This window comes from Anas platyrhynchos, chromosome 1 (genome assembly GCF_047663525.1).
Source record: "Anas platyrhynchos isolate ZD024472 breed Pekin duck chromosome 1, IASCAAS_PekinDuck_T2T, whole genome shotgun sequence".
In the NCBI taxonomy this organism is placed as follows: domain Eukaryota; kingdom Metazoa; phylum Chordata; class Aves; order Anseriformes; family Anatidae; genus Anas; species Anas platyrhynchos.
Window position 1 is genome coordinate 165,727,563 of NC_092587.1, and position 24,572 is coordinate 165,752,134.

A 24,572-nucleotide genomic window follows, 5' to 3' on the forward strand; every position below is an offset into this window, starting at 1 on the left:
ATTCAGTTATGTACAGGCTGCAGAGGAGATAAATATAAATTTGAACATTATAGCAGGTCATGCTGAGGTAAGAAACATAAGATTTAACATCTAAGGTTAAATCACCATGAGGTACAATGATCTCAGTTGTCACTGCTTTTGTGTAAGCAGTTATGTTAAAGAGTTAACTATTTCTGGTATCATTACAATATTGTTCATTGTCAACTTCAAAGAATAGTATAGAGCAAGTGATAGGGCTACTGGTACAGAAAAAAATGTGTTTTTCCTCTGCTTTTGCTTTCAGACTACATACAATAAATCATTTTGTTGAAGAGATAATAAAGAACCAACTGGGTGCAGGTTTAATTCCTATCAGGGGAGATCTTCAGTAGCTTTCTAAAACAAAGTAATTAGAGATTGAGTTCTTTTATGGAAAAATTAGATGGATTATTTTTGTATATCTCTTGTGTTCTTACAGGTGTTAATCAGAATAAAAAAAAGTTATATTCTATTTCCATTTTACATCTGAGACAAAGAAGTTATAAATCAACTACAACAATTACAAAACACATAAAGAAAAAATCCCGAATGTAACAAGAATTTAGACATAAATGACTTCATTGTACTGTTGAAGGTTACAGTTACTTAGCTGGAAAAGAAAATAATAGGAAGCAAAGCAAATGAATGCAAGTAAAGCATGTCTTAGGGGAGGGGGAGGGGGAAATGTTTACTTAATAATGTCAACATACAGAAATAAAACCAACATCTGCTCCTTGTTTCTTTATTTGATTTCACTTTTAATTACAGAACTTCACAATTAAAGCAATTTTAGTAGGTCTTTAGCTTTTCCTTTACAATAGTTGAAGTTACTGATCAAACTGTTGAGGTACTGAGTGTGTGTGCTCTTTTTGGGGACTTTGAGTAATTCTGTACAATGATGGATCCCATTTGCCTTTTGAAGGCATGTCTCCTGGGAATCCTGGCCTTAGCTGGTGAACTCAACTCAGTGGCTCCTGATGTTGACTCTGGTGGATAGGGCAGTTATGAAAGGAGTTTAACACCTCTGGCTTCTCTATAGAGATCTCTGTAGAGATCTGTATAGTTAAGAAATTTACCTTGAACAGGTGGAAAGTAGTACCGATAGGTTTTCTAGTCAATGATTTTGGAACAAAGCTACATGGACTAAGGACTAAGGATAATTTGGCAAAATTTTTTGCAATCATAAGTTCCCTTGTAAGAACTGAACTTCACCAAACATCTGTTTACAAAATCTACCAAATAATTTTTAAAGTAAGCTATATTTCTGAGCAATTTATATTGAAAATCATCTTTAAAAAATTGCTATGTGGATTGCCATAAGAGTATTTGTATCACTATCACATTTTCCTAAGTGATGAATTTGCTTCATCCTCAAATAAAAATAACTGGGCTGATCTTGAATATTTCTCCTCTCCTCTCCTCTCCTCTCCTCTCCTCTCCTCTCCTCTCCTCTCCTCTCCTCTCCTCTCCTCTCCTCTCCTCTCCTCTCCTCTCCTCTCCTCTCCTCTCCTCTCCTCTCCTCTCCTCTCCTCTCCTCTCCTCTCCTCTCCTCTCCTCTCCTCTCCTCTCCTCTCCTCTCCTCTCCTCTCCTCTCCTCTCCTCTCCTCTCCTCTCCTCTCCTCTCCTCTCTCCTCTCCTCTCCTCTCCTCTCATTTGCAAAATGCATCCTGCAGTTCTTAATCAAAGCTCATCAAGAGATCAGTTGTAGCATCCCTGTTCACCATGACATACATTAGTATTTAACCTAGTGTAGAGTGCTTTGACTCCACTTTTCAGTGTTCTGCTATATGTAGCAGAGGTGGTATTAAAAAGGATCTAGTCTTTATGAGATTTACATAATTTACTTGCCCTTTGAAATAAAGATGATTCAGAGACTTTATGATGTCCTTTTTTTTAGGTCCACACTAATACACACTTATATAAGGGGTTTTTTGTTTGTTTGTTTGTTTGTTTGTTTTTCCTAAATAACTTTATTGTGATTGCTCTCGATAAGCTAACTATACCACGATAACTGTAGCTACTGTGCAGAGGAACACCTTGAATTACTTGAGTACAAAAGAGCATATTCTCATCATACTTGCTGTAGAACCAGCTGTTCCAGCAAGTGGTTTTTATGGTTTTGAGAAGTTGCTTCACTAAACCTTGACCCAGTGTGCCATATTACTAACTGATTTACATGGAAGCTCTCGAGGTTACTTCTCACTACTCATGTATTACAAATAGGTTATTTGCCTTTTTGATCTCCATTAATATTGTGCACTCTGAAATGTTCTTCAATTTTATTATTGGTGATTTTCTCCATTTATAATTTGTTGCATGCTCCCATTCTATCAAAATAACTACCTCATTGTATCATATTGTATATATCTTATAGAAAAAGCAAACAGAAAACAAAACACCACTGAACTGATCACATGGTCAAAATGGGATTTTCTGTTGTTGTTTTTAATCATTTATTGCATACTTCTGTGATCTGTTTTATTCCTTATGCTCATGCCTGTCTTGCTGAAGTGACATTTTAAATAATGAAGAACAATTTTTTTTTTCTTTTTTTTTTTTTTTTTCTGTTATTCATGAAACAGGCATTATAGAACAGTTTCCAGAACCAATTCTTTGTGTTCTCCTACCAGAAGTTTTGAATAGCGTAGGTCCAGTTTGAAGTGTTCTTTTATTGTTGCTCTGGTAAGTCTTCCACTGCATTCATGGATACCAACTTGGGCTTCTAGATTTTGTACTTAAATTTCTGTACCCATTAATTGTATGCAGCATGTGTGGTACCTCAGCTACAAGATGAGCAGAAACACATTCTGCTCACTCAGTAGTTAAATGAATCATCTCTTCCTGCCTAACTTGTTCCTGATATTCTATATTAATTGGCTATTAGGAGTATTTAATTAATGATCGAGTCCCAAACTGACCTATGTTTTATCTTTAATGTAGAGTTTTGGATTTGTATTTATTTGTTCAATGAATTTGCATTGTTTTATTTCACTGACAATTAACTGGACAGCCTAGGTCAAATTCCTGGCAGTGATTTTTTCCCTGTATGATATTCTTACTCACTGTCAGAGGCCTCTTTCAACTTGAGTGTGGAGGGAAAGGTATGCCCTCATGCATGACATAGAGCCCAAACCATTTCAAGATGGCAGTTTGAGACTGAACATAGGAGATTTCAGCAGATGGCTTCTAATTACTTGAGATATGCCAAACTGCTGAAAGGAGTGTTTGTATCTTCAAACCTAAGGGGTAGCTGTACTTGACACTGTATGAGTGGCATGTGCTTTAATGTACCAGTGTCAGCATTTATTCAATCTACAGTTTCTGCCATGAGCTTCATCATACATAATTGTCTGTGATTTGAATGGAACTTCCCTAAGTATTGTTTTAAAAGAGTTATAACTAATAAATCTATTACAGAAAGTAGAAGACAATCCTACGCTTCTTAGCTGAAAGTAGAAATAAAGAGATAATTTATATTCATATTCATTTTATCAAGAAAGCTATAGAAACTTTGAGTTAAAACTATCATTTTAACCTTTTTTGTTTAGTTTATAGGCAAGTCCTTTTATAGGCAAGTCTTTTTTCATGAATAATTTATTATTATTTTTTAAAGATGTACGGAAATTTCTGTTACAGCAATTGCATTAAACAACTGAGAATTTCAGAAAGAGATATTTCATGCTCACCTTACTCACACTGTTAGCCTTAGCAAGGTCAAGGGACTAATTGTGGACCTAGCCTGCCCTAAGCCAGTTGCAGTACATAATTGCATGCTGCCCTGGGAGCAGTCTAAGAAGGAAATTGTGACTTCAAGCTATTCTGTCTGGTATTATAGGGGAGTAGGGTCAACACTGGCCTCAGCGTCTGCTCCCTCCGTTCCCCTACCGGTGGGTGGTGAGTCTGTAGAACTCATTTCCCCTCCTGGGCTGCCATCTGTGATATGCTAAATCTATTCACAAAACAGAAATTGAGTGTTTCTTTCAGGTTTGTATATCAAACACTTCTGACTCTTATGTATTCATGTACATTTCTGTTAAGAGTATTCTATTTATATGGTGAAATTATTACAGTTTCATATGATAACATAGAGAATTTTTTCCTCCATACAACAGAGATTTTGGTTTGTATTATTTTTAAACCTCCTCCATGTGTTAATCAGGTAGTAAAATCTCCGTCCCTCCCTTCTCCCCAACTTTTTGATGTTGTTTTACTCTTTTCTAAGACTCGACATAGAAAATGGTCACCAATGAGAAGTATTTACCTAAGGCACTCCAAATTTCTGCAAGTTGAGTGGTGTGTATTTTGACATGCTTTAACTTCTCACTTAAATTTAACTTTCTTTAATTTCAGCTTCTTCCAAGAATATATCCATGTTTTCCTAGGAGAAAACTGGCAGTCTCATCAACACTATCTTGTTTGTGAAAAAATGTGTGCTAGAGGAGGCAGAATATAGATTTTCCTACGTGACTATGAGCAACAGATCAGCTCTGACATTTCAGCAGGGTCTACAAGGGTCTACAAGCTTGTAGTGGCAATGCATTCCCCATCACCACAACAGAGATTTTGCTGAGAGTAAAATACTTTTATGCCTGAGTGTTTTAAAATAAAGCATTTGCCTTGCTTAACTTTGTCAATGACATTGTGCCACTTCAATAACATATAATGCATGTTTGTTTCTTATTGATCTTAATATCAAGCAACACTGGAGTTCACTTGCCTTTCTTCTTGTTATAGTAAATCAAAAATAATTTTATCTCATAAAATGTCCAATTTTGAAATAACAAAAGAGATTGTAGATTCTCCCCCTACAATTCAACTTTTAAATAGGAAGAAATACTTTTAATGACATTTGGCATAATTGAAAAGTAGGCACACTAAATTTCCTTCGAGAAACAATATACAGTTATTATTGCTTAAACACTTTAGAGGAAACATAAAGTTATGTGTCTCTGCTTGCTTAAGACACAAAGAGGTTTGTAGAAAAAGAGATATTTTTTCTTTTTTTTGCCTGCTCTCTCAGGCCTATTAAATGATGCAATATGGTGGTCTTGTTAGTCAATAGTAACAGAAATAATTTCTTTACTAATGTTTTCAAATAATCATGTAATTTTGTCATTTGCACAACTGTTTTATTTGACAGAGCTCTATTGAAATAATGTTGACAAAAACATTTCAGTCATAATCCCATGCCTGCCTACACAGTGTTGTAGTTGATTAATACATGTCTGTTCAGGAAATATTGCATTAGATAAATTGAATTTGCTTGAAGTGCAAAATATTAAAAATAAATAAATAAATAAAAGTAGTTTGACCAGAACTTACAGCACTTTGATTTACAGTTGAGTAGTCTGAATTTTATTTTTCTCCCAGACCTTCTGTACTCATCTTGTGGAAGCCCTTCTATACTGTGTCAGAGAAATGTACATTTACAAGTTAAAAGCTATAATTTTGATTTAATATTTTATTTGTGTATTTCTAAGTTTGTTTTAAATTTTTAGTAGCAAAGATACAACTGGATAAAGTAAATAACAGCTGAGTAAAATTAATGGCCATACATTTTAGCAACCAGTAGGAATAGTGAAATTTATTTTCATCAAGTGACCCACAAGCAATCCCCTCTGCACCACCTAAGTGTTACTTAGATGTTTGATTAAGATCTTGATGTCTCCTGGGAGGAAAGAAGGTACAAATACATGCATAACACAAGTGGTCCTTGAACTTTTATACAGCTGTGTGTATTGACACATGCCAAACATAACACACCTTAATTTATTCACCTGAAGGCTTTTACAGAGGAAGTAAGGTTCTATAATATGCAGAGAGCATATTAGGGAATTTAGGGAGAACCTCTGCTTGCCCACTTCTCGGAACAGCTCTGTAGGAGTCTGTGTGTTTGTGGAAAACTAAGTGCTGGTAGTATCTATCAAGTTTGTCTCTTTCTGGATATAAGAAGTCAGAAGAGCTCACAGAGTATTTCATCTGCCCTGTCCGCTTCTCATGAAGGCTGTCCCTCTGCAAGCTCTTAGTTGTATGGGTGGTAAAGACATAGGCAGGAAAAATTCGGCAGGGCTTCCATTTCCATTTTTCCATCATTTGTCAGGAAATAGGAAAAGACTTTCAAACCTCTTAAATATCACAGTGGTCAACATGTATGTATAAAGAAGAGGAAGGAGCCTGGTGCAGGAACAGAATTGCAGACCATTTGTCTGAAAATTAATGTTTTGATACTATAGTTCTTTTGAGTTGTTGCTTTGTCCAGATTTAGGATACAGCTTCACAACAAGTTCAGTTATGACAATGTTAAGCCCAGGGTATTTACCTTGCTCCAGGTTTAACAGATCTCCAGCATAGCTGGAAGTGTGGCCCCTAGGGAGGAGAAATGAGGCTCCTAGGGAGGAGACCCCACAGCCCCAGCCACTCGCTCCATCACAGGGCCTTCCCCACAATTTTGCATGCTACAGCACACAGTTGGAGGGAACAGGAGGGTCTTTCTTTAAACTGAAATGCTGAAATTACCACATATTTTTATGTCTTCTGAAGAAGAAATTGTAAAGTATGAATGACATCAGGGCTGGTGATAAAATTGCAAGAGTTGGCAACACTGTAGATGGTATAAACAATTATTTTTAGCTAGCTTTAGAAACTTAACACATTAAACAATAAATTTTTCAGGAATAGATTTTTTTTTTCTGAAGTGTCAGCTATATCAGTCAGTGCTTTTTGTATACTTGTGCACGTGACACAGTGCGATAGAATGAGAAGTACATATTGTTAGGAAATCTTTTTCCTGTGAATTGTCACATCAGTCTTACATTATTTGAAATTACCATCACCACACACTTACTGTCTTTTAATTTCATATATCAAGATTGCAAAACTTTGAGGAAGAAGCCAATACATCTTTATATTCTAACAGATAATTGTATGCCTGCTAGTATCTACTTTCTGCAGTTCAATACTTGAGTGAGTCATGAATCTTTTCTGTTACTGAAGTGTATATGGATATTATCAGAAATAAACGATAGTGTATAAGAAGTTTGGTTTTATGAATGTACTGTTTTGAATTAACTAAAGAGCAGAAAAAAGGTCACAAATTACCTGTAGTAGTATCTGCAAATATAACCCTTCTTGTTGTTTCTGTTGGTAGTAGACTGCAATACTGAGAGACAAAATGGTAAGAGTCGGACTATCAGAAAGTAATTGGTAGGATGAATATAACAATCTGTGGACTGATCATGTTGTATTTGAATAGTTACTTCACCTTATTTGCTATAAAAAAGCCACATGCAATAATAAATATATTCACACTTAATTTCAGTTTTAATTTTAAGTAATTGCATCCAGCAGATGACATGATGCACAAAAAAGTATCATGTAATCCATGTTATTATAGTTTCTGTCTATTTATTTATTAGCTACATTTACAAGCAATAAATACGTTTGTGTTTTTTCAAAATATATGCTTGGTAAGGACTAAATCTAAGACTTTTAAAACGTTATCAATACATTCTAATTAATATTTGCTTTTTTTCCTTAAGCTATTATAGGGATACTTAATGCACAGCCTAAAATTAGAGTTGACAATTGCAAATACAATCCAACCAACATAGTAATAAAATCAATACTTACATTTCCCTTGGGGCCACTATTTACTGTTTGCTGTGCCATTTCCTTAATGGAATGGCAGTTATGTTTGCAGAAACCTTGTAACTACAATTTTTCTATTTTAACTAAAAGCAGCTTTCTAGAAGTAGTATGATTAAAAAAGAATGTGAAGTTACTTTCAGAAAACTGCTGTAAACATTTTGTAGATAGTTTTAACAACAACTACAAAGAAGCATCTTTTTATAGTAAATATCACTGAATTCTAAGAGGAATAATGTGTAATATCTAAACTCTTTTCAGTTACATTGCAATAGACATTTGCCTTAATCTTGAAATACTCCCCTGATTTGTTTTTAGTTTCATTTACGTGGTTCAAATTATTCCTAATCACTGAACGCTCATTTCTGTGTAGAGGTCTGTGATGTTCTCAAAGCGTACAAGGGAGTCTGGCAGTTTATTTGACTTAGCAAATTAAAATAATGGAGGAAAGTATGATCTTCAAGATGAGTCATCACAGCTGTTACAGAGATCTAATTCTAATCTTTTGACTTGATGCTTCTCTCACTGAAGTTTGTCATTATCTCCAGCAGGCACAGGAGCAAGCTTTTCTGTGCATTGAAATATAACTGAGCAGATACATAATCCTGCAGAGTACAGAATGCCTAATATAGCTGAACATTTTTAGTGCACACATGTCATATGTACTTGCATGTTCAGTATAATATTTATCTAAGGATACCTGACAAGAACGACAGGCTTATGAAAGAATATCACTGAGTTATTATGGCTTAATAATTTTCCGTACTGCATTCTGCTGCTGATATAGTGCATATATATGCATAGATAAGGTTTGGGGTGACAAGTTCTGTCATACACTTACTTTGGTTCAACTATCAGGGACTATTTAATAACTTGGTTACATTTGACCATGGAGCTTTATCCTCAACTTCTGCTTTCACTAAGACACCATTATGTAATTATTATGTTGAATACCATTCATGTAAGTGTTCACTTGTCTGCACCACTGTCTGTTTTCAGTCACTATTAGGACATGGTATGTTAGGAATCCTTTAATATCCATTCCATATGAAATGTTAACATTTCAGGAGGTGAAGGAACTGGGATTAGAAATGCTTTGATTTAATAAAGTGGAAAGTATACTTTACTTTAGTATAGTAATAGTATACATGTATTGTAAAGTGTATTCATTACATATATGTAATAAATCTATAAATATATAAGACAAGATATAAACCAAACTCAAATGAACTCAACTGAAAAAAATAATAGTTGTAATTCCCTGTACTTTACTAACAGTTATAAAGCCTTATAACATCCTTCAGGGATATTGTGTTTCATGCCAAACTTACTAGATTGCGCAGAACAGGTTACTTGGATGAATCTGACTTTCATGTCTATCAGTGACAGACTTTGAGAGAAGCTGATAGAACCTCGATTAACACCATCAGCAAAACAAACAAAAAAACCCACAGTACAACTAACCAACCAACCAGCCACCACCACCACCACCAGCTTCCCCCCCAAACAAACAAACAAAAAACAACAACAAACAAACAAACAAAAAAAACCCTCACATTTTAAAGTTTGGCCCAACATAATTTATTTCCCCATTCTATTTTACACAAATCCACAGTACTTACTGGCATCAGCAAACTTTGTTTTCATTAATGTTTGGCCAAAGTAATTGTGTGAACAGAATTCTAGACCCATTCAAGGAAACATATTTTGAAACAGGATATTGAAAATAAAGTCCATAGGACAATAAAAGTCAGTTTACATGCTGATGTCAGCATTTGTGTGCTGTGATAAAGCCAAGCTATTTTCATGATAAAGATAAGTTCATATCCAAATCTTTAATAATAAACAAAACTGATGTTAGGTTTTCACATTAAAGTCAGAGGCGTCTTTGTAACTCTTCCGAAAGACTCAATTGTTGCAAACAAAAGTTATGTCCTGTTAAGAAAAAAAAATATTAATCACTCAAGTTATTATGTACTCTGTATTCCAGACTCAAGCTTTATACTGAAACCTTTGAAGAGTCTGCCCATACGTACCAAATGTTGTAATTGATACAGAATCACTGCTATACAACAGCTGCAATAACAAGGTGCTGCTGCCTTTACTTTAATCTACTTCTCTTTCTGCCAGTTTATTATGTTTTGAATTTATTCTTTTGTAGATCTGTGAGCTATCTTTCTTATGGAAATTAATCTTTTTAAAAGATTTGTACTCTCATTTTCAAACACTAATACATTCATTCAAGTATCCCATTATTCAGAACCAGCTGGCTTTTTATCTAGTGATATTTACTTCAAAAAGCCAAGTTAAATGGTATCATAGATTAATTCTCAGGGCACAGGAAAGCTGTTTTAGAGAAGAAGAGATTTGGTAATTACTTAGAATATTGCAATAAAATCACAGAACATGTCAGAAATGTGTTATATAATCTGTCATAATATGAAACTTCACCAAAAAAAGTTAATTCACTGAACTGTGTGTGTGGCATCACTACATGATTTTTAAGAGGAACATTATGTAATGATAAAACTTTGCTGTGATTTATAATAAACTGTGTCATGATTTTTAGTTATGTATTTTTTCTTTGCAGAAAGCACTGAAACTTCAAAAAGGGCATTATCCACTGAAATTTCTTACATAAATCAAACTGGAAATAAGACACATTTTACAATTCAATTTAAGATCCCACAGAGACAATAATGTTGCAAGCTGTGCATTTTGTAGAGTAATATAGTAATGTCTAGTTTGCATTTTTGAAAAACCAAATTAATCACACTTTATTGAATATGTTGAAGCAAACCTAAAATTCATCTATTATTAAAAATCTTGTGCAACAAACACAAACTATATTTTATACATAAAGGACAAACTCATTTATTCATTAGGTTAAAACACTTGGAGTTTGCATTTTGTAGCTATGAAAGAAATGACATTTTGCTATCTGTTCCCCATTTTAAATTTTTCAAAGCATTATGTTCAGAGTAATGTGCTTGAAAAATTGTACTAGTACTTTAACACAGTATCAGTCCTGAAGGCTGCACAGAAATCCCTGTAGAAACTAAGAGTAGTCTTGATTTTTAAACTTCTTTTGTTAGCTAACCACTTAAAAGAACAAATAGTCTGTTGTCATATAACTCATATTCAAACAACCTATTTTAGTCCTTCATAGATTAACCACAAGATAATAACCTTTTTAGCCAGTTTTTAGCGTTTGTACCTCTCTTGAGCTAACATGCCTCTGTGCTAGTTTGAATTAGAACTTTGAACTCAGCTGTGATCAAACTGGTACATCAAAGAAACTGGAATGAAATTTGGGTTTTATTCAAGTCTCACTAACTTCAAGGAGAAGATGTTTAAAAATGATTTGTAGATCTTTTCCAGCTACAGAGTGTAATGGTGGAATTATGTATTCTATATCTTGTAAGGCATGTTAAGCTCTATGCCAAATTCGTATGCCAGGTACTCACTACTACTTACAATTCCATTTTTAAGAATACCACTTTAAGGTATTCTAGTGTTTTTAGGACAAATTTTATTTCTGGGATTTGATTTCTAGAAGGGTAGTTGCCAGTTAATTACTTGTTTGTTTTGGTGATTTAAAAGTGAGAAATACAGTTTTCACTGAAAAACAGTTAAATTGATTAAATTGATTTTTGTCAGAAATATATATTGACTACGTATTCAACATCATTTGCAAAAACAAAGTGTTTGAGAAAAATGTTCTAATTCATTCTAAGGAGTCAAAAATCCTCAGTAGTAATAATAATTATAAATAAATAGTTATATAAAAATAATTCACAAAAACAGGCATAATTTTTGCATGATTTTTCCTTGAACATCAGGAAAACATCTGCCCCTTGTCTCATATTTTAGTTTAAGATCTACGCCTAACCATTTTTCAATCTAAAATTAACATTGCTGTTTTTCTTTACTTAAACAGCATGAGTTACAAAGTATAAACACACTTATATTTTCTTACAAGAGTAATAACAAATTTGACGAAACATTACTCATGATTTTTTCTCTTTGGATGTTGATATTATCTGTGTCTGAGAAAGGAAGAGATTTCAGGCCAGGTTAAGAAGCATTTAAAGGACATTCATGAGAGAATTCTCGGTTGAGTGTAGCATACAGGAAGGTGAGATGGTTCTACAGTGGATACTGTAAAAAATTCTGATGTTGCTTCTCTTTATGCTGTGACAGACAAAGCAGAGGTTGGGTTGTGCTGAAGGTGGGCAGAATTAGTTATTAAGATGACCTGACATCTTGATTTATTAGTGATAATCCTAGAATACCAGTCCCCTGTTCCAGCAACCCTTAAAAGACACTTAGGGGTGGGGTCTTCTTTGTTTAATGCTTTTATCAAGGTGCAGACAGAAACCTATTCTTAATACTACCACAGGAAAGTGAGCTCACCTTTTCTTAAAGAGAAATCATTACAGTCCCTTGAATTATACCAGAAAAATGTTAATGGTAGAAGATAATTTTGTTTGCTCATTTGTTTGTTTGTTGTTTTCCCCACTAAACAATCAGCCAAGTGTTGTGCATTTAAGAAAGCATCAGACAAAGGTTTACATTCAGATCCGTCTTATCTCACATGAATTAAATACAAATGAGCAGTGCAGACTTATCTGTAGTCAACAATGATCTGTAAGAAAGGCTTGTATGCAATCTTGGCAAAGTCAGGAGGGGGGTCAGTAAAACCACAGTCTTGGACTTCCGTAGGGCTGACTTTGAACTATTCAGGACACTGGTTGATAGAGTCCCTTGGAAGGTGGTTCTGAAGGGCAGAGGAGTCCAGGAAGGCTGGGTACTCCTCAAGAAGGAAATCTGAATGGCTCAGGAGCAGCCTGTCCCCACATGCCCAAAGACAAGCCAGCATGGAAGAAGACCAGCCTGGCTGAACAGAGAGTTGTGGCTAGAGCTTAGGAAAAAAAAAAGAGGGTTTATGATCTTTGGAAAAGAGGGCAGGCCACTCGGGAGGCCTATAAGGATGTTGTAAGGATGTGTAGGGATAAAATTAGAAAGGCCAAAGCTCATCTGGAGCTCAGTCTGGCTACTGCTGTTAACAGAAAATAACAGAAAATGTTTTTATAAATACATTAACACGAAAAGGAGAATCTCCATCCTCAACTGGATGTGGAGGGAAACTTAGTGATGAGAGATGAGGAAAAGGCTGAGGTGCTTAATGCCTCCTTTGCCTCAGTCTTTAGTAGCAAGAGCAGTTGTTCTCTAGATACCCAATACCCTGAGCTGGTGGAAGGGGGTGGGGAGCAGAATGTGGCCCTCACAATCCATGAGGAAATGGTTGGCAACCTACTACAGCACTTAGATATGCACAAGTCAATGGTGCCAGATGGGATCTACCCGAGGGTGCTGAGGGAACTGGTGGAAGAACTGGCCAAGCTGCTTTCCATCATTTATCGGCAGTCCTGTCTATCAGGGGAGGTCACAGCTGACTGGCAGCTAGCAAATGTGACACCCATCTACCAGAAGGGCTGTAGGGTAGACCCAGGAAACTATAGGCCTATCAGTTTGACCTCAGTTCCAGGAAAGGTCATGAAGCAGATTATCCTGAGTGTTATCACGTGGCACTTGCAGGGCAAGCAGGCAATCAGGCCCAGTCAGCATGGGTTTATGAAAGGCAGGTCCTGCTTAACAAACCTGATCTCCTTCCATGACAAAGTGATGTGCTTGGTGGATGAGGTAAAGGCTGCAAATGTGGTCCACCTTGACTTCAGTAAGGCTTTTGACACCGTTTCCCACAGCATTCTCCTCAAGAAACTGTCTGCTCTTGGCTTGGACTGGCGTACGCGTCATTGGGTTAGAAACTGGCTGGATAGCCAGGCCCAGAGTTGTGGTGAATGGAGTTAAATCCAGTTGGAGGCTGGTCACTAGTGGTGTTCTCCAGGGCCAGTTATCTTTAATATCTTTATTGATGATCTGGATGAGGGGATCGAATGCACCCTCAGTAAGTTCGCAGATGACACAAAGTTAGGTGCGTGTGTCGATCTGCTCGAGGCTCTGCAGAAGGATCTGGATAGGCTGGACCGATGGGCTGAGGTCAACTGCATGAAGTTCAACAAGGCCAAGTGCCGGGTCCTGCACCTGGGGCACAACAACCCCAAGCAGCGCTACAGGCTGGGAGATGAGTGGTTAGAAAGCAGTCTGGCAGAGAAGGACCTGGGAGCATTGGTGGATAGTTGGCTGAATATGAGGCAGCAGTGTGCTCAGGTGGCCAGGAAGGCCAATGGCATCCTGACTTGTATAAGAAATGGTGTGGCCAGCAAGGCTAGGGAAGTGGTTGTTCCCTTGCACTTGGTTCTGGTGAAGCCATACCTGGAGTACTGTGTTCAGTTTGGGGCCCCTTGCTACAAGAAGTACATGGAGGTGCTCGAGAGAGTCCAGAGAAGGGCGACAAAGCTGGTGAGGGGTCTGGAGAACAAGTCTTACGAAGAGCGGCTGAGGGAGCTGGGCTTGTTCAGTCTGGACAAGAGGAGGCTCGGGGGTGACCTTATCGCAGTGTATAGATACCTTAAAGAAGGCTGTAGCGAGGTGGGGATTGGTCTATTCTCCCACGTGCCCAATGATAGGATGTGGGGGAATGGGCTAAAGGTTTTTTGTTTTTTTGTTTGTTTGTTTGTTTTTGTCTCTCTCATATGTATGTATTCTGTCTCCTGTTATGTACCCTTCCTCACTTCTTGACTAGCTGAACTACTCCTAATGAAGAGGGATTCATGGAAGAAGGAAAGGGAAGCAGAGAGGTGCTTATGTCTTTTCCTAACCAGTGAAAGAGTTTACCATCGTCATTTTTAATAAATGGGATGGGTCTGAATGTAAATCCCTTGATAGGACTTTTTGTCTGAGACACAAAGTTATACATATTGTTTAAAGTACAATTAAAAGGTGTTTGCAATTCTGCAGAAATTGTGTTGATATAAGACTCTTTTAAAAACAGCCTAGAATGACTATTAAATTTTTGGGGGTTTGTAAAGTTCAGAGTACTAAATCTTTATCTTACAGCTGGGGAGAAATTCCTTGTCTAGAACTATTAAAGGACAAGAAGAGACAACTCTAAAAAACTACAGTTGAACAAATTAGCATACCTTGCTATCATTTAATGACAATAGGATTTTGTGTCAAACACTGGATTGTCTATTTTGTTTCTTCTACAGTAGGTGAAAATGTTTTGGCATTAGAAATGAATGTTGGTAAGAGTGGTCCAGACTTTTCTGGAGTAAAACAGAAAAACAAACAACCAACCCCAAAGACACACACACACAAAGTATGGCCTTATTATCTTTAAAATGGTGATGTCTTTCCAGTTTAAAAGTGAAACAAATATAGCAAAATTGATTAGAAAATAGCTACAATAAGATTGCAAAAACCAATAAAAGGTTTAAGAAATATATTAAGATATATCTCTTTTGTATTCCTACTCTCTTAAATCCAATTCCATGCTTTGGGATGCTATTGCTTTTTAACTTTGACAATTTTTGTAAGGCTCCAGTCAGATAAACAGTAGTAGTTTTGAATGGGGAGGGTATCAATATGTAAGAAGTAGAAAAATATTGGTAGACTAAATTTCAAAGAGAAAATGATCCTTTTTGCATAAGCAGCGTCATTTGTGAGAGGCAATTATAGCAGATATGTGTATATATCTCCCTACTGAGTGAAATTCCTTGTGGTCTGCTGTCTTTGTATGCCTACCATTTCTTATGTAATTTCACATTGTAAGCCTTTCAGGACAATGAAACTAGGACTGCCCATCTGCACTAAGTATCACATATTACTACTACCATTACTACTACTCATACAAGTAGTCATTTCTGTTGTCATCATCCTGAACAAACAATACATTGTGTGCAAGAAGAGTAAAAGTTTCAGCAGTCCAGAAGCAAGATTCAGGATCCATGAACTTTGAGTAAAGATTTCCTTCTCTAAGTAGCAGAATGGCATAGTAATCTGTCTCGGGAAATAGAGAAAAAACAGACAAACAAACAAAAACATAAAGGCTGAAGTGCTTGAATGTTGTTCAGTGTGCTTCAATGAAGTTACTGTAGCATAGTGATGTACTGTATAACAGCTATAATAATGATTCTTACTCTGTGGCAAACACTAGGTCGTATGTGATAAACTGCAATGAAGGAAGTATGATTCATGGTCTGATTTTGCTTGTTAGGCTGAATGTACTGGCATTGGAGCTGGCTGAAGTATACATATGCTGTTTACAAATCCAAATGTATGAAAAGGATATTTATTAGTGAATTTCTGGCTGACAGTTTGTTGTATCCCTTATATATTTACATGTGCAGTTTGTGTGTGTGCATGCATGCATACACATAAAAGTAGACAGATGTACACATGGATACACATTTATCTGTATGTGTCCAAATAACACAGAAGTTTAGCATCTAAAAGAGGCTTTTTTTTTTTTTTTTCTTTAATGTTCACTGGATTCCTTTGAGGTGTGACACTTTTCCATGCTGCAAATTTACGAAAAAAAGTACTATATAAGAACTAGAAAATTAAGATTATATCGTAGTGGTCAAGGCAGATTAAAGCAGTACAAACAATTTAGGAGAAAGACAATTCCTCTCAGAGTTAACACCTGCTTACAAAAGGATGAGGTAATTTCTCTATGGACTTCAGAGCCTGTGCAGTCTTCTGGCTTTCCTGTGGCAGTTATATGCTACTCAGCTGGACATACTCTTTTACCTGTTCCTTAAGTGTACAGGAGATATTCGTATGCAGAGTTATACAAAATGTGAATATATAGTAATAAATTAATTACCTAATAAACAGAGAGGGACTGGTGGGAGATGTGGTGGTCGGGAACTGTCATCGGCAGAGTGATGATGAAAGGGTAGAATTCTCTATTCTTTGTGAAGTCAGGAGGGGGGTCAGTAAAACTGCTACCTTGGACTTCTGGAAGGCAGACTTTGAGCTATTTGGGACATTGGTAGGGAGGATTTCTTGGGGTTCTGTCCTGAAGGGCAGAGGGGTCCATGAAGGCTGGGCACTCCTCAAGAAGGAAGTCTTAAAGGTGCAGGAGTAGGATATCCTTGTGTGCTGTAAGTTGAGCTGTAAGGGAATAAGACTGGAATGGCTGAACAGGGAACTTTTACTGAGAGTCTGGGAGAAAAAGAGAGTTTATGTCCGATGCAGAAAGGGACAAGCAGCTTGGTGAGAGTATGAGGAAGTTGCCAGAGAGAAAATCAGGAAGGCTAAAGCCCAGCACGAGCTCAACCTGGCCGCTATGGTTAAGGATAACAAAATATGTTTTTATAAATATATTAATGGCAAGAGGAGGCCCAAGGAGAATCTCCATCCTCACTGGACACAGCGGGGAACATGACTACTGAGGATAAGGAAAAGGCTTTACATTTGTCTTTACTAGCCAGACCACTTATCCTTGGAGTACTCAGCCTCTGGAACTGGAAGTCTGGGACGGGGAGCAGAATAAACCCCTCACCGTTCAGGTAATTAGAGACCTGCTGCTCCACCTGGACTGTCACAAATAGGTACCTTAAAGGAAGCCATAGCGAGGTGGGGATTGGTCTATTCTCCCACATGCCCAATGATAGGATAAGGGGGAAAGGGCTAAAGTTGTGCCAGGGGAGATTATTAAAGAAGGCCCATCCTCTTTAATATCTTTATTGATGATTTGGATGAGGGAATTGAGTGCACCCTCAGTAAGCTGGCAGACAACACCAAACTGGGGGGAAGTGTATGTCTGCCAGAGGATAGAAAGACCTGGACAGGATGGGTCGGTGGGCAGAGGCCAAAGGGATGGGGTCCAACACGGTTAAGTGCCAGGTCCTGCACTTTGGTCACAACTACCCCATGTAATGCTACAGGCTTGGGGCAGAGTAGCTGGAAAGATGTGCAGAAGAAAAAGATTTGGGGGTATTGGTTGATGCTTGTGAGCCTGCAGTGTGCCCAGGTGGCCAAGAAGGCCAAGGGCATCCTGGCTTGTATCAGGAATAGTGTAGCCAGCAGGACCAGGGAGGTGATTGTCCCCCTGCACTCTGCTCTGGTGAGGCTGCGCCTCGAGTATTGTGTTCAGTTTTGGGCCCCTCACTACAACAAAGGCATCAAGGCCCTAGAGTATGTCCAGAGAAGGGCTATGAAGCTGGTGAAGAGTCTGGAACACAAGTTCTATAAGGAGCAGCTGAGGAAACTGGGCTTGTTTAGTCTGGAGAAGAGGAGGCTGAGGGGAGACCTTATTGCTTTCTACAACCACTTGAAAGGAAGATGTGGAGAGCTGCGGGTCAGCCTCTTCTTACAGATAACTAGCGACAGGACTGGAGGGAATGGCCTCAAGTAGTGCCAGAGGAGGTTTGGGTTGGAAAGTAGGAGAAATTCCTTCTCAGACAGAGTAGTTAGGCATTGGAATGGGCTGCCCAGGGAGGTGGTAGAGTCACTGTCCCTGTAGGCGTTTAAGGCAAGGTTGAATGTGGTGCTTAGGGACATGGTTTAGTGGGTTATATTGGTGCTAGGGGGATGGTTGGATCAGATGATCTTGGAGGTCTATTCCAACCTTTATGATTCTATGATTCTATGTTGAATAAGATAAAATAAATGTTGCTATTCGCCTATTTTTGTAGAGTTCTCATAACATGCTTATAGTTACGTCATAAAAATTCTACATCAAGGGACTAATTGCGATTCTAGCTATCTGCTCTGAAATTAACATATTTGCTTAGGTGTACCTAATAGGAAAATATTGTCCAGTTACTGTTTTCCTGAACACAGTGCTACAGCTATGTCTAATTTTATTTTATTTTATTTTTTTCTTATGACTTCACATTTAGTTTTACATGTATAAATTGCACTTTTATCATATAACATTATATAACCATACTAATAAACTGTGTATTATCTATGAAATGAGAAGGTAGGTACTTGTGAAAGGAGACAAAAGAAAAATCTATTTTTAGGTGAATGTCACACATCCTGTGACTGAGCTGCTGAGCTTTCACTTGCATTGGACAGTTTCATTATTCCTTAAATTGAATTAAAAAAGGAAAAAAAAAGAAAAAAAAAAGCTTTTCCTGTGTTAATCTCTGCCAAAATAATGAAAGATTAGTATAAAGTGTGAAATATATATTTCATGGGATTCAGTGCTAGTGTAAAAAAAAATAATATATCGCTTATTAGTTTATATAAATTCAATATTTTCTGATATGTAATTAAGACTATACCCTGATATTCAGCATGTAGAATTCCATCTTGTTTCCTGGAATTACCTGTTTGTACTGCAATTGTTATTTATCAGAAGATAAATGTGGAAAGGTGGAATAAAGTGGGAACAAAACTCTGCCATGGTCTATGTAATAAAATAAAGACAATAAAGACAATAAATGAAGCAGTCAATATGACTGAGGCCAAACACCTCTTTTTTTTTTTTTTTCCAGATTCTCCTTTATATTTTTTGGTGGGAAAATGTATATCAACTATATATTTTTTTCTTTCAGAATTTTCTTCTGTACATTCTTGTTTTCTGTAAAACAGCAGAACTACAAATACTAAACCCATAAACCCAATATGTTAGAGAAAATTATAAAAACTTTCAATTATCAGGCCACATTCCTCATGGTCTATTTAAGAGCATTAGCATGACTATATAACCATAAAATTACAAGGCAAGGCTTTCCGTGGAAAAAAAAAAAAAAAAAGAAAAAAGAAAAATCCGTATCTAGAAAAACAAAGAAACACAAAGAGTTTCAGGGAAGTCTTTGGAAACTTATTATTCCTCTTTGCCATAGTACTTGGTCTCCTGAACATTTTACTACCTCTCAGAAGAGGTAGTAATATATATAATAGATATTTCATATTGATAATAAGAGACAGACAGGATTTATATAAGGCAAAATTATATTTGTTTTTAATGATATAATAGTAATACAGAGGTCTTATAAAAATGCTTTTATCTATAAATGTCTGTCCTTTATATACCTCACAACACTCATTTATGGCAGGTAAAAACCGTAGCTGATTTCAGGAGACTGAATTGAGTTACACAAAAATGAAATCACAAATTTATAACAATCAAATCTAAAGAAGGATTTGATTCAAACAGTGGTATGAGTGGTTCCTCACTGTCACATGCTAAGATTACCAACTTTTTGCACACTGATTATGCATATTTTCCAATGGAAATAAATAATGAAGTAGATAGTGAAGAGTAGTCCACTTCAGAAAAAAATGAGCCAACACAGCTGATACTGATGTTTTGTTTGGTAATTGTTGCTGAGATACAGTTTGTTTCCGCAAACACAGAAGATAACAGCAGTCTTGTTTGCAAGATTAAGGGGACTCAGAGAAGATCAGTAGTACCAAAAATAATGTGGAGAGGAAGGGAAAAAAGAAAATAAAAAGAAAAAAAAAGTTTGAGTTTGTAGTAGAAATTCTGTCTGTCGTTTGTCTTTTTGCCACATGATACTGCTTGTGTATGTAATATTGTGGTGGTTCCGCTCCAGTGGGCAGCTGAGCTCCACTACAACTGCTCTCTCACTCCCCCTCCTCAAAGAGGAATGGGGAGAAAATACAATGAAAAGGGCTCAAAGGTTGAGATAAGGACAAGGAGATCACGCAGTAATTATTGTAACGTGCAAAACAGACTTGGCATAGGGAGACAGTAAGATTTATTGCTTATTAGTAACAAGCTAGAGAAGTGAGAAACAAAGGAAAGAAACCAAAAACACCTTCCCCCCCATCCACCCTCTTCCACCTCCTCCCCCCCGAGCGGCGCAGGGGAACGGGGGAATGGGGGTTATGGTCAGTCTACAGCACTTCTTCTCTGCCGCTCCTTCTTGGTCACTCTCGTCTCCTGTGCTGTGGGGTCCCACCCATGGGATACAGTCCTTGATGAACTGATCTGGCGTGGGCTTCCCACAGGCAGCAGCTCTTCCAGAGCTGCTCCAGATATGGGTCCGTACCACGGGGTCCATCCCTCAGAAGAAAACTGCTCCAACCTGGGTCCCCCATGGGCAGCAGCTCCTGCCAGGTCACCTGCTCCTGCGTGGTCTCCTCTCCACGGGCCCGGCCCGGAATCTGCTTGGGCAGGGGTCTTCCACAGGCGGCAGCCTCAGTCGGTGCAGGGCCACCTGCTCCACCGTGGTCTCCTCCATGGGCTGCAGCGTGGAACCCTGCTCCACCGTGGTACTCCATGGGCTGCAGGGGACTTCTGCTCCAGTGCCTGGAGCACCTCTCCCCCTCCTTCTTCACTGACCTTGGTGCCTGCAAGGCTGTTCCTCTCTCCTCTCACTCTCCCAGCTGCTGTGCGGTGCAGCGTTTTTTTTTTTCCCTGTCTTAAATATGCTCTCACAGAGGCGCAAAACAACATCGCTTATTGGCTCAGCTCTGGTCAGCAGTGGGGCCCTTACCAAACATGGGGCAGCTTCTAGATCCTTCTCACAGAAGCCACCCCTATGGCCCCCTACTACCAAAACCTTGCCACGTAAACCCACTACAAATATTATCTGAAACAATGGCTGAGCTGGGGCTAGGTTTCCCTTGTCTAAGGACAGACATGGAGTCCTCTGTGAGATGCCATAAAATAAGTAAGTTTTCCACATGAAAGGAAGACTTGAGAGCCTGGAATCATAGAATTATAGAATTGAATCATAGAATATCCCGAGTTGGAAGGGAGCCACAAGGTTCATTGGGTCCAACTCCTGACTCCACACAGGTCTACCCAAAAATTCCGACCACATGACTGAGAGCATAGTCCAAACCCTTAAACTCTGGCAGGCTTGGTGCCATGACTAAGACCCTGGGGAGCCTGTTCCAGTGCATGAGCACCCTCTCAGTGAAGAACCTTTTCCCAATATCCAACCTGAACCTCCTCTGTCTCAGTTTGAATCCATTCCTTCAGGTCCTATCACTGGTTATCAGAGAGAAGAGATCAGCACCTGCCCCTCCACTCTCCCATGTGAGGAAGCTGTAGGCCACGATGAGGTCTTCCCTCAGCCTTCTCATTTCTAGGCTGAACACGCAAAGTGATCTTAGTCGCTCCTTGTATGTCTTCCCCTCTAGGCCGTTTACCATCTTTGTAGCTCTGGTTTTAGTTTCTAAAATCCACCTAAAATCAGGACAGATCTGACTCAGTTGCCTAGACATAGGTATGTATTTACTGCTATCTTAGATACTTACTGCTATCTTAGATAGTGCCTGACCTCCATCTCTAGATGACCATGGGGTCTCCTGCAGGTATTGTTCTGTAATCATCTATCCTATAAGAATGTCTGAAGTTATTTTAGCTGTCTCAGGTGGTGTGTGTTTAGGTGTGAATTGAGTCTGGGGGAAGTCACTGCAGTCACCAAAACCAGAAGATTCAGATTCAGCTGACCAAAGATAGCTGTTTCCTATGGAGTGAGCTCAACAGTTCTCTAGAGCTTATTGGCTATATCCCTACTGCCTATAAAGGGAACTAAAATGCTTAGCTTACATTATAGGAAACTTAACTGAGACAAGCTGAATGTTAATGGGGACAGAATTAGAAAAGAAAAGATAAGCAAATAAGAGATGGGTTTCTGAAAATGAATCTGTTATTCTGAGATCAGTTTGCTTGCAAGGTTGACAGTGTACAGCCTAGTTTTCTGCTTCATTTTCTTGAGTGCATTACTTTCCAGTCCAGAATTATTTTCATTTATTATTATCATCTTTAGCTACCTAATTGTGCTACTAATGAATACAAATAATCCATTCATCACATTTTTACCTATCCACTTCAGTGTACAAATAATGGTTTGTTGTATAACTGCTGATTATTAGAGAAGGTAGCTCACATTATAGAAAATACGTGCTGAAATGTTGATTGTTGGGGAAACACCAAATTCTTTAATCAGTCTTTGAAATTATGAAAATGCATTGTTATTTTTGTTCCATCAGACTGTGATGAGTAAACATGAGACACCCTGAACACATTTTTTAAATATCTACTTACACTTGGAACTTTAATTTCAAATTTTTGAATGCTTATATTAGTACTATAGAACAGGAACAACATAGTTGGCTATTGAATCGCCTATTTGAGGGCACATGTGTGGAGTTTGAGCAGTTAATGTGAAGCATATACATTTCAAAATTACGTCCCTTGTGCTTGAAAGCCTTGAAAACACTACTCTCTCATCAACTTGGTGCAGCATGAATTGAAATGCAGTTTGAAAGCAATGTAGAGCTTCCAATTGCTGCTTTAGAAAGGGTTGTGCTGTATCTGGAATACTTTGCATAATTTAATTAATTATGCCACTAAAAACGATTTTCTCTCAATTTAAAGCAAACAGCTTTTATGAGGGTGAACTGCAGCACCCAGGGATATCAGGTGTCCAAGCTTTTAATCCTATTACAATGACTTGTCAGCTACTGATGGAAACTGGAAAAACGTAAGCCTCCAGCAGGGCAACAAGTGAAGAGGAAGAAGGCAACAAATTTTTAATACTCTTTGAAACCACTGTATGCATTAAGTCCAAATCAAATGTAGAAAGTGACAGAAGTGGTGGCTTGCACTTAATTGTACAGACGGTGAGTAGTGTCTAAGGAATAACACTTATTTTTCTTTGACATTAATGAAAATAACTGTTTCCTCTAAGAGGAAAATTGTTATGCTTAACTAATGTAAGAAACACACAGCAAATGGCCAAGACTATTTATTTTCATGTCTGTCCACTTAAAGTGTTAAGTAGTGCAGCAGCCTGTATTTTGAAAGTGGTTTCTAATGTTGTGGATTGGATTCTGTCTATGAATCATTTTCATTGTAAACAAATCTTGACAGATGATGCTGGACTACAAGTATGAAGGAATCTGTAACTGACTAGACACTACCCTCAATACTTTGCTTTCTGAGACTTATCTATTCCAATTCAGTATTTGTTTTGGTATCCCTCTAAAAGAATAGACATACAGTACTATGGAAGTAGAAAGGAGTTCTGATTTTAAAAAAGATTTAATTTCTGGGCCACATAATCAGTGCCTAATTGGCAATCTATGACTGACTGTGCAAAATATTTTGACCAGGTTATGAAAGGTTACAGTAGAATTGACTCTATCTCCATATCAAACATCAGCATGTAACATGAAATTAATTGTAATGTAGATGGTCCTGTTAATAAATAGGAAAAATGTCTTATTACTAGGAGTTCACCAGCTCTATGAAATTGAAATGCAGAAAACTTCCATACTTATCATATTAACAAATATTCATGATACTTAATAATATATTCTACATATTGTATGTATTCATATATGCGTGGTACGTATGTATGTCATCATCTTTGGATGGGAAAGTTTTTTTTTTAAAGTGTTTAAAAGATTTGTAAAATGGTCTCTTTGTTAAGAATACTATAACTGTACATGTAAATTCAAGAACTTTGCTCCAGGTGTGAAATACATTTTACAAACTGAATATTCTTTTCTATTTTATTTTTGTTGTTTGTTTTTTAAGAATAACAGAAATAAATGTCTATAAATAAATAAATAAATAGTTTTTTTTTTTTTTTTTTTTTTTTTTTTTTTTTTTTTTTTTTTTTTTCCAGTGGATGGTGAGGATTGGAGAGTTTGTAGCTACAAAAGGAAGACATATTGACACAGATTCATTTTACTTAAGCTATCTAAGTCTAATCCATTTGTAAACGCTTTCTCTGCATTTACTATTAAGATTTAGGCAAGCCCAGAGGGCATTCATTCCATTTGTCTCTTATGTTCTTTCCTTCTTCATCTCTTGTATGTGTAGGCGTTACCTGGTTACTAGGCAGTACTGGTATTCATTTGAATTGCAGTATAGTCCCACTTGTGTTAAACTAGCCAACACACAGGGCTTATGCTGGCTTCACAGTAGATGCAGCAGGACAGACATCTGCATCCAGCATGAAATAAGAGCAGCATGGACAAGTCAGATGTACTCT

The 24,572-nt window shown here is 37.4% G+C and overlaps 1 protein-coding gene and 1 long non-coding RNA gene across 11 annotated transcripts in view; both read left to right on the forward strand.

Annotated features, from left to right (window-relative positions):
• The window catches only part of DACH1 (dachshund family transcription factor 1), a 368,016-nt gene that overhangs the window by 219,141 nt on the left and 124,303 nt on the right, over positions 1 to 24,572 (forward strand). The window lies entirely within an intron of this gene.
• On the forward strand, positions 2,596 to 4,643 carry LOC110352541 (uncharacterized). The gene is made up of 2 exons (XR_002401626.3): positions 2,596 to 2,700; positions 4,369 to 4,643. It is a non-coding gene; the product is annotated as an uncharacterized lncRNA (long non-coding RNA).